This window comes from Manis pentadactyla, chromosome 9 (genome assembly GCF_030020395.1).
Source record: "Manis pentadactyla isolate mManPen7 chromosome 9, mManPen7.hap1, whole genome shotgun sequence".
In the NCBI taxonomy this organism is placed as follows: domain Eukaryota; kingdom Metazoa; phylum Chordata; class Mammalia; order Pholidota; family Manidae; genus Manis; species Manis pentadactyla.
In genome coordinates this window covers 73,570,842-73,586,241 of record NC_080027.1, presented here as the reverse complement: position 1 = coordinate 73,586,241, position 15,400 = coordinate 73,570,842, and the positions used below count along the sequence as shown (strand labels likewise).

The 15,400-nt window shown below is 37.6% G+C and overlaps 1 protein-coding gene across 3 annotated transcripts in view; it reads right to left on the bottom strand.

The window, feature by feature from the left end:
* The window catches only part of HIPK3 (homeodomain interacting protein kinase 3), a 122,198-nt gene extending 107,445 nt beyond the window's left edge, over nt 1-14,753 (bottom strand). Inside the window, exon 1 of one of the 3 annotated variants that reach the window (XM_036891924.2) lies at nt 14,221-14,753. The gene's annotated coding sequence lies outside the window, so the exon portion shown is untranslated. The other 2 variants (XM_036891926.2, XM_036891925.2) reach the window with 2 other exon arrangements.
* Between the last annotated feature and the right edge of the window lie 647 nt (nt 14,754-15,400).

Genomic DNA, 15,400 nt, shown 5'->3' with positions numbered 1-15,400 from the left:
TCAAATGCCTCTACATCCAAAAAGCAAATAACCCGATTAAAAAATGGGTGAAGGGTATAAAGAGACAACTCTCCAAAGAAGAAAATTCAGATAGCCAACAGACACATGAAAAGATGCTCCACATCACTGATCATCAGGGAAATGCAAATGAAAACCACAAGAGATATCACCTCACACCAGTTAGGATGGCCAGCATTATAAAGATTTAAGAACAACAAATGCTGGCGAGGATGTGGAGAAAGGGGAACCCTCCTACACTGCTGGTGGGAGTGTAAGTTAGTTCAACCATTGTGGAAAGCAGTAAGAAGGTTCCTCAAAAAACTAAAAATAGAAATACTATTTGACCCAGGAATCCCACTCGTATCCAGGAATTTACTCAAAGAATACAAGTTCTCAGATTCAAAAAGACATATGCACCCCTATGTTTATCGCAGCACTATTTACAATACCCATGATATGGAAGCAACCTAAGTGTCCATCAGTAGATGAATGGATAAAGAAGATGTAGTACATATACACAATGGAATACTATTCAGCCATAAGAAACAAATCCTACCATTTGCAACAACATGGATGGAGCTGGACGATATTATGTTCAGTGAAATAAGCCAGTTGGAGAAAGACAAGTGCCAAATGATTTCACTCATTTGTGGAGTATAACAACAAAGCAAAACTGAAGGAACAAAACAGCAGCAGACTCACAGACTCCAAGGGACTAGTGGTTATCAAAGGGGAGAGGTGTGGGAGGGCAGGTGGGGGGGAAGGGAGAAGGGGATTAAGGGGTATTATGTTTGGTACACATGGTATGGGGTGTCACAGGGAAGACAGTGTAGCACAGAGAAGGCAAATTGTGAATCTGTAGGATCTTAATACACTGATGGACAGTGACTGCAATGGGGCATGGGGGGGACTCGATAATATGGGTAAATGTAGTAACCACATTGCTTTTTCATGCGAAACCTTCATAAGAGTATATATCAATAATACCTTAATTAAAAAAAAAAGAAAGAAAGAAACATCTTCACAAATAAGCCAGGCAGAGAAACACAAGTGCCAAATGATTTCCTCATTTGTCGGGTATAAGAATGAAGCAAAACTGAAGGAACAAAACAGCAGCAGACTCAGAATCCAAGAAGGGACTAGAGGTTACCAAAGGGGAAGGATGAGGGAGGGCGGGTGGGGAGAGAGGGAGAAGGGGATTGAGGGGTATTATGTTTAGTACATATGGTGTGGGGGGGTGTCAGGGAAGACAATGTAGCACAGAGAAGGCAATTGGTGAATCTGTGCCATCTTACTACACTGATGGACAGTGACTGCAATGGGGTATGGGGGGGGACTCGATAATATGGGTGAATGTAGTAACCACTTTGTTTTTTCATGTGAAACTTTCATAAGAATGTGTATCAATAATACCTTAATAAAAAAAATCTTCACTTAAATACAACTACATATTGTAAAGTTTCACAAAATAAACCTGCCATCTGAGGTGCCTACAAAACATTTATTTGAAAACAGTAGAGTCCTGGGCATTTTCCAGTAGTATTATGAACAAAGCATCTAGAGAATGTGTTGACTGTAACACAAATCAGCATGTTAAATAACAAGCTTCATCTGACCTAGCAAAACATTCCAACTTTTGGAACAGAAAATGACCTGTTGGACATTTCAAAGCTGCTAGGAATCACCCTGCCAATATAAATCTTCACTTTAGAAAAACTAGAAAAGAGTTCATTAAAAACAGTACTTAAGGGCTACTCTTACTAAAGCATGTAAGTCTCTTGATTTTTTTAAGGCTTTATAAAATCAAAACTCAGTAATAACAGAAAAATTGACTGAAAATAAAGTTTACCCGAAGCACTCTCTTCTTGAAGTTAACAATTCAAATCCAGTTTATAAAACTTAAGTATAAAAGAAATTTTTATTTAAATTTATTATAGAATATCTATCAATACCAATATGTAACAATGGATTGTTAGAAAAGTAAACAGTTTTTTAACTTGGGGTTAGGAAAAACTCCTTTAATAGAAAGCCAAATTAATTACTCTATATAGGAAATCTGTCCCAAAAGAACCACACAAAACTTTTATTCCTTACTTTTAAAAAATCCATTGTAAGTAACTTTTAGGCAAAGGTAAGTATGAACTGTTAAAGACTAAAAAGGTCGTGCCTCATATTGAAAACTACCGAGTATCATAATTCTTCCAAGTGGTAAAGATACCTCAAGACAAATGCTGGGCATAGAAGCCACAGGGCATAAATATGCAAAGAAGTAAAAAGCTAACCTTTTCAAAGAATATTGCTTCTCTCTCACTTATCAACTTTACATCTCCCTGTATGGCCCCGTAAGATGGCTGGTTAGCCAGAGACGGGTAAGATTCCTCAAGGGAGGAACAACCTAAGACAGGCACAGTCTCAGGGGGGCCATCAGGAGAGAAATTGGGGACCAACAGAGGTGAGACTTAGAACCTCACCCCCCCCGTTTTGAGAGAAATCTTCTGCATGCGTGGATGTTTTGTTGCCCTTGTCTAGCTTGGATTAATACTTAGTCTATACACACAGACCTGATCATCTACATTTGCCCTCTTACAGCACTAAATTATGTTTTCTACCTTTATCTTGCATCTACCTACCACTTCAGCATTTTATTAAAAATAAATAAATAAATAAGGGAGAAATGTGAGATTCACATATAAATCAAGTATAAAAATCAAATGAATAATCATATCTGATTTGATTGTTCATAGTTCATGATGCGTGATCAAAACCAAAAGTTTCTGTGATATGACTGCCCTTGCACTGTTCACCATGTAAGAACTTATTCACCATGTAAGAACTTGTTCACCATGTAAGAACTTGTTCGTTATGCTTCAGAAGATTGGAGACTGTTGAGAATTAGGCTTGGGGTTGATTAATGATTGTGCATTGAGTCCCCTATACAGAATTTTACTGTTGTTAACAACCATTTGATCAATAAATAAATATGAGAGATGCCCTGTCAAAAAAAAAAAAAAAAAAAAGTCCTACTCTGGTGGGTGATGCTGATAAGATGGGTGCTGCACATGTGCAGGGGCTAGGAGATAACATGGGAAATCTCTGTACCTTTCCCTTAATTTTGCTGTGAGCCTAAAACTGCTGTAAAAATTAAAGTCTTATTTTTTTTTAAACATAGACTGTGTAACACCAAGAATAAACCCTAATGCAAACTATGAAAAAAAAAAAAAAAGACTAAAAAGGTAAAAGTCAAATATCCTTACCAGAACACCTCCTAACCTAACCTACCTCTGAAATAACTCAAATCAACAAAGGAAGTTAAATCTTAGATTAATAATTTGATCAGATGTTCACTGCTGACAAAGTAATATAAAGAAAAAAATTCTGCTGACAAGATTTGTCTGAGAGATAATGATTCAAAGTTCTAAATGAACATTTATAGAATCAAAGGTGAAGTTCTACGAAACTTTTCAAATTTATGGGCCACCATAGATTCTCATTTTGTATTTCCAATAGTCCAACATTCTATATTTATTACTGAAAGAGAACTATCACTCTAGAGTAATGTATATCACAAAAAAATTAAGTCAAAAAACCAGTGGAGTGACAATGGTAGCTGCCCCCTCCCATACCCACACAAATAATAATTCTGCATTTGTAAGAGCTGAAAAGACAATTATCTACAGCCGCGTAAGCTTGATTTATAGTACTTTTTAGCTTTGAGAAATCTTTATGGAAAAGATATTTCAGGACTTGAAAAAATAAACTGGAACAAATACATCAACTACTTGCTCTTTCCAAATTCTGTTAAGATCCTCTATGGTCCGGATGTGACCTATGCTGCTAAATTCAAAGTTTGTTTCCCCACCACCACAATTATGTTCTCTCTTTATCCATATTTACTTGTCAGATATGCCACTTTACATAAATGCTCTTTTTTAAGGAATTTAGTGAAGTACCTTCAAAAACATTTCTGATGCAGAAAGTATATTTTTTAAGTTTCAAATTTTAACTGTCATAAATATCTTGTGAGCTGAGGATGGTCTTTCACAATGGCTTCAGGAAATCCTGTGCTTCTGGAAACTCTCCAGTCAAACAACAGAAGGCACAGAAATGAAAACATGTTAAGAAAAATAAAGGTTTCTTATTCTCATGACAAATTTGAGGAAGGGGACAGGGCAGAGATTTGTAACAGGTCTCCATAGGAAAGTCAGAAAAAAACTAAGAATAATGTAATTCATAAAGACCTAAAGAGGAAAAGAAAACAAGCAGCTTTTCAAAACAGTACTGTCAAAGAAAGGACACTTAATTCTTACAAATTAGAACTGCTTCTGTTTGGCACTGACTACCTCTAATCATTAACTTTTTAAAGTAACACATTGTTGGGTTGCTTGTAATCACCTGTGCACTGAAACTGCAGATTTATATGGACCTAGCAAGGGTCACATAAATATTTCTTCTGCTACAAGCCCCACAGAAACACTGAAAAAAATTTTTACAGTAGTGTAAAAAGCCATACTGCCATACATGATACTATAAAGTTATATGTATCAGAACTGTAACAAGAAAAACATATTCAGAATTATCTGGCTGGGTAAAGAAACTTTTTAATGCATTCAACATATAAAAAGATGATTATGAAAGTTTAATTCACTTTGAAGTTGCATGAGTAGTAGCTAGTACATTTTAAGTTCATTAAATACATTAATGCTAGCTATTGATCCCATGGAATAAAAAAAAGAAAAATACGCTTAATGGTATGTCCGAAAATAGCCACAAAGTAGTTACAGTTCACTGATAGGAAATTTATTCTCAGAAGACAATAAAAATCTCTTATTGGCCAAAACTGACTTCATGTCATTTTTCAGGGCATTTGCATAAGAAGATAGAATCTCAGACATAGAAGAAATGATTACATATGAATTACACATGATGAATATGCCAAAGTCATTTTGCAACAATGTTAAGTTAAAATGTTATTTATTCATCAAAACCCTGCAAAGTGAAACAGTAAAAATCATCATTAAGCCATTACCATTACCTAGAATCAGACTACTAAAATGGGTAGACTAGACTAATGTGAAATTTAACACATTTTGCCATAAAAATATGAAAATATATACATTGTTCACTCCAGGATGAGGTGGAATTTCAATAAGCAAATAATTCATAAATTACCCTATTGTTATAAATTATAAGATATTCAGGAAAAAGGAGCCTATTTCCTTCCAGTCATTCTAATGTACATTTTACTATATGTGTGTAACCATAATACATGTATAACTTGATATGCCAATTTGTTCTCTTTAGGATATCTTAACTATTATTTTGAATAGGAACATAATATTCTACCGTATTTGTATATTACAATTTGCTGAACTTTTTTCCAATTTTTCCACTATACTTACATAAAGCTGTAATGAACGTTTTCATCTAAATAGCTTTATACATTCTTAATTTTCTTCCTATGGATTTCCAAAAAAGGAGACTTGATCCCATGGAATAAAAAAAAGTTGGCAAACTGCTGGCAAAATGTAACTGAGCTGTTTGTTTGTTTTTTAATGAATCCACCAGAAACAAATATTTTAAGATTTAAGGTTTCAAACATAAACTGCAATAAAAATGAGTAAAATACTAAAGAGAAAGGAACAGAGTTGGAAATAAAATAATCAATTCCATTTCAGCTACCTGTGGAGGAAAAATATGGAAATCAATATTCAGCTCAAAAGATGAGCTGAAAGTTCAGAACTGAGTATAGTATACTATGGATGCAATTCCCTGGAGGAATAAGTTAAACTATGAATAAAAAGAAAACTACTGGAGAGCTTAGTAGGAATAATTTCACTAGAGTTAGCATGGTCAGAGCTAAACTGCTAAGGACTAAGAAGTGAATAGAAATTCAAGTAGACACTAGAGGACACATTTAAGAAGTTTGGAAGAAAAGAAATAAAAGGGAAGATAGGTACACAGATATGAGGAGGCATTATTAAAAGATGTCTGCTTACAATCCCACCTACCTGGCCATTTTTAAAAGCTCAAGAAAAAGGGGGAACTTGAAGTTACTGGGCAGGCCAAAAAGATTGAGAAACACAATTCAGGATGAATCCCACAACAGAGAATACTGTGGGCAATATTGGAGGGGAGAAGATGTTTCCTTCCTTGAGAGAGTACTGAAAACACGAAGTGCATATTGGTAGAAGTTACATTTACTGAAAGGTTGACAATCTGGAAGAAGTTCGTGCCTATTGACCTCTAGGGAAGAAACAGATTTATCTGCTAGAATAAAAGAATTAAAGAGGGGTAGGGTAGGGTTTTGAGAAGTCAAATGTGTATACGACACATTCACAAGTGCTTGGTCAGATGGGTGTCAAACTTATCAATAGATGCTATACTCTGACTAAAAAGAATGTAAGCAGAGTGTGGCTTGCCTGTATTTGATTACTGTTACAATATATTTGATTCCCCAATGTGTATTAGGCACTTAAGGGGATATAAAAAAAACCTTTAAAATATGGTCTCTGACATGAATGAATAGTTCAGATACTTTAGATTTTTTAATGTAACCTTTCCCCAAAATGTAATGTTATTAAGTTACCTCCTAAGGTTTAAATAGATATACTTCGTGTTCGTCCAATCAGATTAATGGGAAACAATTTCAAGCTGAATATACCTTCAGATGTGAGATACTTTAAAGAGATACTCTGGTTACAGAGTAGCCACCAGAAACAATTTCAGAAATACCACACTAGGCTTAGAAAGGGCAACTCACAAGGCAAACATTCCAACTATTTTCTACTCAAAAGCTACTGGCAAACCAATTATGTTCTAGTCCCTAACACCAAAAGTTTCCAAACAGAATTCAATATTAAGTACACATTTAATATCAAAATGTCACCAAATTCTCAAGTTTCATTAAGAATATACCATACACAATTATAATAAGGGCAATGCAACACAGTACTTGCCCTTTGCATTAACTGCTTTAAGGACTCCAAGTTAAAAATACTTTTTAAAATTGAAATATAGTTGATATACAATATTATACTGGTTTCAGGTAGACAACACAATGACTTGAGAATTACATATTAAATGTTCACCCCGGTAAGCATAGTAGTTACCACCTGTCAACATTCAAAGATATTATAATATCACTGATTGTATTCCCTATGCTGTACTTTCATCCCCAAGACTAACTTATTTTATAATTGGAAATTTGTACCTCTTTAAATATACGTCTGTATATTTGCACCTCTGTAAATATACTTTTGCTTTACATTAATTAAATATGCAAATAATACCCCTTTGTATAATAGTTTAAATTAAATTATAGCTAGAATTGCAATATTCTTTAAAAAGTACCTTAAGATGGAATTTTATCTATATTCTGTTTTCACTTTCTATTTCCACAGATTTGTATAGGAATGAAGTTTGGAGAGCTCTGCATTCCAAATTTAGAAGAAAGATAGTAATAGTTAGAAAAGGCAAACCTATAAGAATTTTACAGCAATGTATGAATTGTGCATATCCAGAAAGAAAATCCATGAGAGAAAAGAGAACTGGATTATTAACCATATTTGAGAATTATGGTCTCCCCCTTCGATTTGAATTAACATGTCTCTACAAGGCAAACTTAAACTGGTTAGACTTAATGGAAAAGCTTATCACAAAAATAAGATACACAGAATTTTTGTTGGTATTTTTGGCTTTAAACACAAGCACAGTGAATATTAACACACATCTTTAAGAGGCTGAACTATCCTGATATTTCAAATATTAGTCATTTAAATATTTCATATTTAACAAAATGAAATGAACAACCTTAAGAAACCTGAACATGCTGTATTTAAATCATTATTTTTCTTGGTGTTTTCCACTCACATACACATATACAAGAAAATTTATAGTACTTAGCTAATCTCACTAAGTGCTCAAAGCAGGAAGCGTGTCTTAACTGTCTTCATTCACAACATAGTACTTTGTACTCAGCAGATATTCAAATATATACATACTATATAAAATAGTTTCTAAACACACATTTTATCATTATTTTACTTGCCATAATAAAATTTCATTTATTTGTGGTATCTGTGATCTAGCTACCAGAAAAATATTTAAAGTGTATTTACCAGATTAAAAAATCTAGTATTTTTTTAACCCAACACTATTCTTATTTTTAACTTAAAATACAAAACTACAACTAATATATTGCACAGATACTTGTACCATCTCCATTGAAACTGATTACAAATTGGGCCAAAACATATTGTTTTATTTTGAGAATATAATGAAGCACAGCACCATAGTTATAGGTTATGTGATATACGCACCTGTAATTTTCATTGTTATTTTATGACTTTATGCCCTTTTTGGTGTCAACAGAAGTTGTAATAGATTACATATATAAAGCCCTCAGAAGTATTAATTTAAATTATACTTTAGAGGAAATGTCTCTAAAAAGTCAGGTTCACTTTTCAAATGTTATCACTCGATCTAACTTATTAACTATTTAAGACTATAGCATTATATATCTAAAGTCATATAGTTTACCAAACCTACAAGACTTTCTTTGTATTATTAAACAGATAACACACAGTCAAAATTTACACAAATGATATTTTTAGGCCCTTATATAACTGCCTTATACAGTAGAAAGATTTTCTAAGCAAGTTATTTTCTGCAAAGGCTTCAAAGTTTACTATTTAGTTTTATATAAACCATAAAATATTTTGCTTAATCTAGAATAATATGCAACAAAGTAGGGAGAAGTTAAAGGATTTGAGGTTAATATAAATTTTATTTTTAGTAAGTCAAATACTTTTTTAAATTTCTAAAAGATCTTCCTTGACTTACAATGGGGTGACATCATAACCCATCACAAAAAGAACTGTTTAGTTGAAAACATTTCAAGTCAAAAATGCATCTAATACACCTAACCTACCAAACATCATTAGCCTACCTTAAATGTGCTCAGAACGCTAACACTGACCTGCAGTTGGGCAAAATCATCTAACACAAAGCCAGTACTTTATGATAAAGTGCTGTTTCTCAATGCAATTCACAGAATACTGCACTGAAAGTGAAAAACAGAATGGTTTTTAGTTCATCAGCTGTTTACCCTCCTGATCATGTGACTGATTGAGGGCTGTGGCTCACTGCTACTGCCCAGCATCACAAGAGAGTATCATACTGCATATTGCTAGCCTGCAAAAAGATCAAAATTCAAATTTTGAAGGATGGTTTCTAATGAATGCCTATCACTTTCACAGAATCCTTAAGTTAAACCATTTTAAGCTGGGGACCATCTATATAACTGGCTAGTCCAATGCAGCCCAGTTTCATATTTTCTATCAAATCTGAAAGACAATTTTCTTGGTCAGCCATAAATAATATAATTTATTAATAAAAAGCTACAAAATTTTTAAAGGAGGGAGGGGAATGACTCATTCTATTTATTCATCTGATTATTTCAATATCTATCAAATCTAAACAATTTTTTTATTGGAAAAGGTCTTTCAGCATTAACAATTACGCAAAATAAAAAAAGAACTTGTCTAACCACCCCTGGGAATCCTTTATTTTCAATGTAACCAAGAGTTATACCAAAGAATCAAGTCTTTCACAATTTACACCCTTACCTAAAGGAAAAAGCATAACTTCTTACTACATTCCCTTTACATTGTTTTTTTAAATCTCCACTTATTTTAGGTGTAATCTTTTTGTATAAAAAAAATGACAAAGCAGCAAATAAACTGTAACATGAAAAGTGTACCTGGAATCTTTAAAAGACGTTTATCTCAGAAGGTAAAAATGGACTGTGACAGAGAAATCTGGGGTTTAATTCAATTTGACAAACCTAGATTCATTTATTATATGCACCTTTATTTTTAAGTATCTCCAAAAACTAGAAAAATCATTCCTATAAATCAAACTCATTTTAATAGTATGTTCCATACTCTTCACACTTCTGATTTCAAGTTAGGCCTGCAAGATTTTTTTTTAATTGTATAGAAAATTTATCTTCCCTAAATTCTACATTAAGGAAAAGTCTTAGATTGAAGAAACAAAGAACACAAAGAGAAGGGGAGGCAAGAAAGGAAAAGAAAATTTTAAAAGCTGGTGAATGATGATAAATATATTGTTTCAGAGACTGATCATTTAGCAAGTGTCACAGCACTTAAAATCTTTCCCACAAGCTACCACAATATTTCATTGACTTTATAACTAAGTGAACTCTGGTCTCTCGCAACTAAAAACATTTAACTCAAACAGATTTCTAAGTCTCTCAATTTAAACCAACCTCTTCCCCAACTGTGACCAGCTTCCTCTACCTTACCTGCCCACAACTTTCCCTCCCACTCAGTCTCCCCCAGGAAGGAAAAATTCTCACTGTCAGAAAATTTAAGAAATTGTTTGGGTCAAAGTAACAAACATTTAAGGTAAAAAATATTGTCCTTGATTTGTGTCATTTCAAAGACTTCCCTTTAGAAAAAAGTTTTCTAAAGTACTGACTTGTCATTAACTACTAAATATAAAAAAAAAGGAAATCAGTTCAAATACTTAACTGTCCCCAAACCACAAATGCCACCCCAAATTTAAGTATTTCCAGTACTCATCCAATTCTCTTAATGTTCACACAAGTAGTAAGGGCAGAGGCTCTAGGTCCCTAACATAGCAGTGGTGTACCTCAGAATCAAGGCAGCAGTATGTTGCCTTTGTGTAATGTCATATGGCCAAGTATTAACTGAGGAAAACAGCCTGATCTGCTAAATAGGTCAAGGTCTAATTGGACAAACATTTAGGTAAAATTTGTAACATACATCCTCCAAATACCTATTCTGACTTGATCCTAACAAGTATTAGGATAAGGTCCAAAAGAATGGCAAAAACAAAGCTACAGAAGCAGCACACTAATATTGTTTTCCCTCTTTATTATACCAATCCAACCAAAAGAAGTAGACTGTATTTCCTTCACATAAGTGAGTGCTCTGGCTATCCTCAAAATCTCCACATTCAAAATGAACTCTGGTCTCTTGCAACTAAACGTTTAGTTTAGGGATATATATATCCCTATTCTACTTAAGTCAAGTGCCTAAATATACTAGGCAAGATACACATTTTTAAGCAGCTGGATCCATAACCAGGAAGGACATTTAAAATGATTTATTTAAACCTGCATTTGTATCATATAGAAAGGGTTACCCACATTTTCAGTAACTTGCATGGGGGGAGGGCACCTTTTAAAAAGTAATAAAAGACACTGATATAATTCCTCCATTTTAAGAAAGTTCTAGTAGTTTGTCTTCAAAAGTAACTTCCAAGTTAAACATGCCACATTGCCAGTCTCAATTTCAGGCATTAGGAAATTTCTGCAAAACCAGAAATTTTACATGAACATTTCTTTCGGCAGCAACAATATAATCATAAAAAGTTACTCTGTGTACTACAATAGTTAAGAGGCAATAACTCTGGAGGAATATTTTAAATATGGAGAATTTCAAAGTTCTTTAGAATACTCTTAAATCTAAATAATGCCATGACATCTTTTCAGCTCCAAACTCAAATGTACAGTAGCAATAGAAACTACGTTTTTAATGTCTTTGAATTAACCAATAATTCAATTCTAATCTACCATATCATCACCCTTGCTGAACTGCTGCAATCAGAACAACATATTAAGAAAGTTAACTTCAAAAGTTACCAGAGTAAGTCATTCTAACATTCAAACAGAAAACAACATGCAAACCCAAGTATTCCATTCAATGGATATGAAACAAGTTCGGGAAACAATATTTCAGCATTCTGAAATGAATGTATTCCAATTCCTCCCTTCCATTATATATGCCTGCAGTGTTCATGCATCAAATATTTAAAACAAAGGCTCAATCACAAAGTTCATTTGACAGCTGTTGCTATTTTAAGTTGCAAGGAAAAAGGCTTTCAATACCTTGCATTAAACAAATACTCTATGACCTGCCATACTAGCTACAGCAATCTAGACCTGTAATTTGTACCTTGTCTTATGGTACCCTATGATAGAACATCCAAAAAATTAAAATAGTATGATCTAAAGCTTCTTTTCAAGCATGTTCACAAGAATTAGCTCATAAAAACCATCCACTTTTATGTGACTCTAAAACTCCATGCCCAGAAGCCAATGGCTGGTTTATAAACAAGATAATGACTAGTTCAATGGAAAAAGTATTGTGACAATAAACTAAGACTGGCTCACCATGTTATGAGCTGCTTGCCTAATACATGTTTAGCTATTGTAGTCAGCAATGTCCAAATATAAATATGAAACATTTAATAACTGGTTCTGTTCTAGATTTCAAGCTCATTTTACCTTTTTAAAACACAGTTTTAATCTAAGCCTCTAAACAATTTTGTTTAGAAAACATATTCCCTAGAGTAGAATAAAAGTTATTTAATTTTCTGAAAATACAAAAAAACAATGAAATGTCCAAAATCTCATATACTTCAGCACTCCTCTACCTTAACACAAATTAAAAACAAATGTTTCAAAAATAAAATAAAAATAAACCTCAAACAGGTTGAGCATTATATTTCATAAATAAAAGTTCCCTATACTTCATGAATACATCCATAAATAAACCAAGCAATACCTTGTTGATTAAAAGCAAAGAACCTAATTTGGTTGGTTACATTTCAATTTCCCTTAAGTGGCATAAAGGCATAAAACAACCAATAATCTATAAAAGCTGTTTTTTATAAAAACTATGTCAGTCATATTTTGTTTACTTAATTACTAAGTTTAATCATGACCTATCAAAACCTTATCATGGCTCATTGTATAAAATTAGCACTGCACTTGCAAACAGAAGCAGAATCTAGACTTATCAAACATATGGTGAGGTTTGCCCAGTTTCTGAAAAATTACATGAGAATGTAGGATTAAAATACTTTAGTTGAATAACCAACAAAACCCACCAATCTGGCTCAAAAGTTTTCATCAATTATTTGATCAAAAAGGGATCCTCTAAAACTTTAAAGCACCCAACAATTAAAACTTTGAAATAAACTGAAATGGCTTGGATATAAAAGCACTCCCACTTAAGAAGCTACCGTTAACAAGCAAGTATCTAAAACAAGACGGAAAATTTTTAGCCGATTTTCCAAACTACTACATAGAAGCACAGCACAGACGGGTTTACCAGGGAACTTTTTACCCTGTACCGGAGAGTCACCAAAGTTGACAACAGAACCAACCACAAGCTTTGCCTGTAAATTGGACAATAATTTGGAAAACTTCACTGTTGCTAATAGAATTAGAAACAAAGAACTGACAGGTGGAAAAATAAATTCTAACAGGGCAGCAAGAGATTGCGAAAACACAGTTCAAGGGCTGAACGTGTTATGACTACTCTGTAACAGGTCCAAGGTAATTTATGCACACACCCTTTAGCGCAATTCCTCCAGTGGAGATAAAAATGGGGAAGAACAGGCTTCGCCGAGAGCCACATACCATTTTAAAACAGCCGTCTCCCTCCAGACAGGAAAACACACATTCTCCTTCGAAGTCTATCCGCGAGCTCTCCCAGCGCCACGAAGAGAAGCGTAACCAGAGAAGCCGGCAACAGCCCAGCTGCGCGGCCGCCACGCCTTCCTCCCGCCGCGGCAGGGGACGCCGAGCGGGCGGATCGCATTTCTCCTCCCCAACAATCACACGCACTCCAGTCCCCCGAGTTGCCACCCTCTAAACCCGCCGCTCGGCGACGCTGACGACTGGGCCTCAAAGACACGGACGCAGCCATTGACCGGGGCGCTCAAGCTGCGAGCGTGCGTGCGTGCGTGTTTGTTTGTTCCCCTTAATGAAAAACAAGAGGTACCCGTAGTTACGGCCTAGGGTGGCGGTGGGGGAAGAGGCCCCCCCTGTGGGACTAAACAAAACTTCGGTTGCTGGGAAGAGCCATTGCGCAACCCTGGCAGGGAGAGGCCGGGGCCGCCCGGCCGGGCCCGGACCGGCCCAAGCGTGGCTTCCCGGAGTCTGCGCCACCGCACGCAGCAACCACGCGCGGCCCCCGCGCCCGGCGGCCTCCGGCAAGGAGCCGCCCGGGCCTCAGGAGCCCAGGGGCGCAGGAGAGGCTGGCCGGGGGTACACGACGCGCGACGCGTGCGGGGTGTGGAGCCCGCGGGTTCCGGACGAGGGTCCCACGGGCCGCGAACGGTGCCGGTCCCCCCGCCCTCTCGCCCCCTCCCCTACTGCCTTACCTTCTAGAGGCCTGCACTCTCCCCTCTCCGGGCGGCCGCAGCCCTGAGCATGTCCGGGGCGGGTGCGGGGCCGCGCCGCGGACAGGGAACTAGGCGCTTCAGCAGGCGGCACCACCCAGCCCGGGCTCAGCCCCTCTCCGCGGCCGCTGCCATCTTGTCCTGGCGGCTGAGAGGAAACGGCGGAACACCCTCCCCCGACCGCTGCTGCTGGTGCTGCTCGGGCTGCTGAGCGCCGAGCCCGTCTCCCTCATCTTCCCTCGCGGGGATTGGGGTGGGGGCGGCTTGGCTAGGGCCAGGGAATGAGGCCGGCCGGCCGGCCCCCGACTGCTGGGGCCTACGGACAGCGCAGGGTGCGGGGCCCGCGGCGGTTCGGGCCCATTCCTGACGCCCCTGCCGGGAGAGGAGGAGAACGCGGGGAGAGGCGGCGACCGGGGGGCCCGCGCCTCGGTCTCCTAAGGTCGCAGCGCTGCCGGCAGTCGTCACGAAGGCAGCTGCCGCCCGCCCGCCGCCTCACTCTCGGGCCCCTCCTCCGCGCCCGCCGGCCTCGGCCGCCGCCTCCGCAGCGCCACCGCCCGCCCGGCCGCGCAGCGCGCCGAGCCCGGGCGGCCCCGCTTGGCTTGGGCCCCGCGCCTCCTGGAAGCCCCTCCCCGGGCCCGCCCGCCCGCCCGCAGCCGCGCCCTCGTCCGAGGCTGCGAGACCGCCCGGCGACCGGCGTAGATCCGACCCGAAGCCGCCCTCTCGCTAACCCTACCGCGGAAGGAGCCTCGGTCCGCGCCGTCTCTGCTGTCCTGAACCTCACTCTGGGCCCGCCTTGCCAAAAATAAGTATTTTTTAAATCCTAAAGACATCCCCCCACCCAAAGAGAGGATTAAAATGCGGAAGCGGGATTTTACAGGTTTTTCGAGTTCCCGTAATCACAATTTCTCCTTCCACCTCTTAAGGATCTGTTTTTGGGTGGTTTTTTTTTTTTTTGGTTGGTTTGGTTTGGTTTGTTTTTTGCGTCCAAGGAAAGGAAAGAGGAAACGCTTAGTCAAGGGAACAATCCCAACCTAAAATAGGACCTTCCCGCTCCCGCATACTAGTCAAGTAAACTAAAATCAGTTTAAAAGAGGAGAAAAGGACTTTCTTGGAAATTTTCCAAGTGCATCTCTACAGTCCAAAATCCCGTAACTGTGAAGTT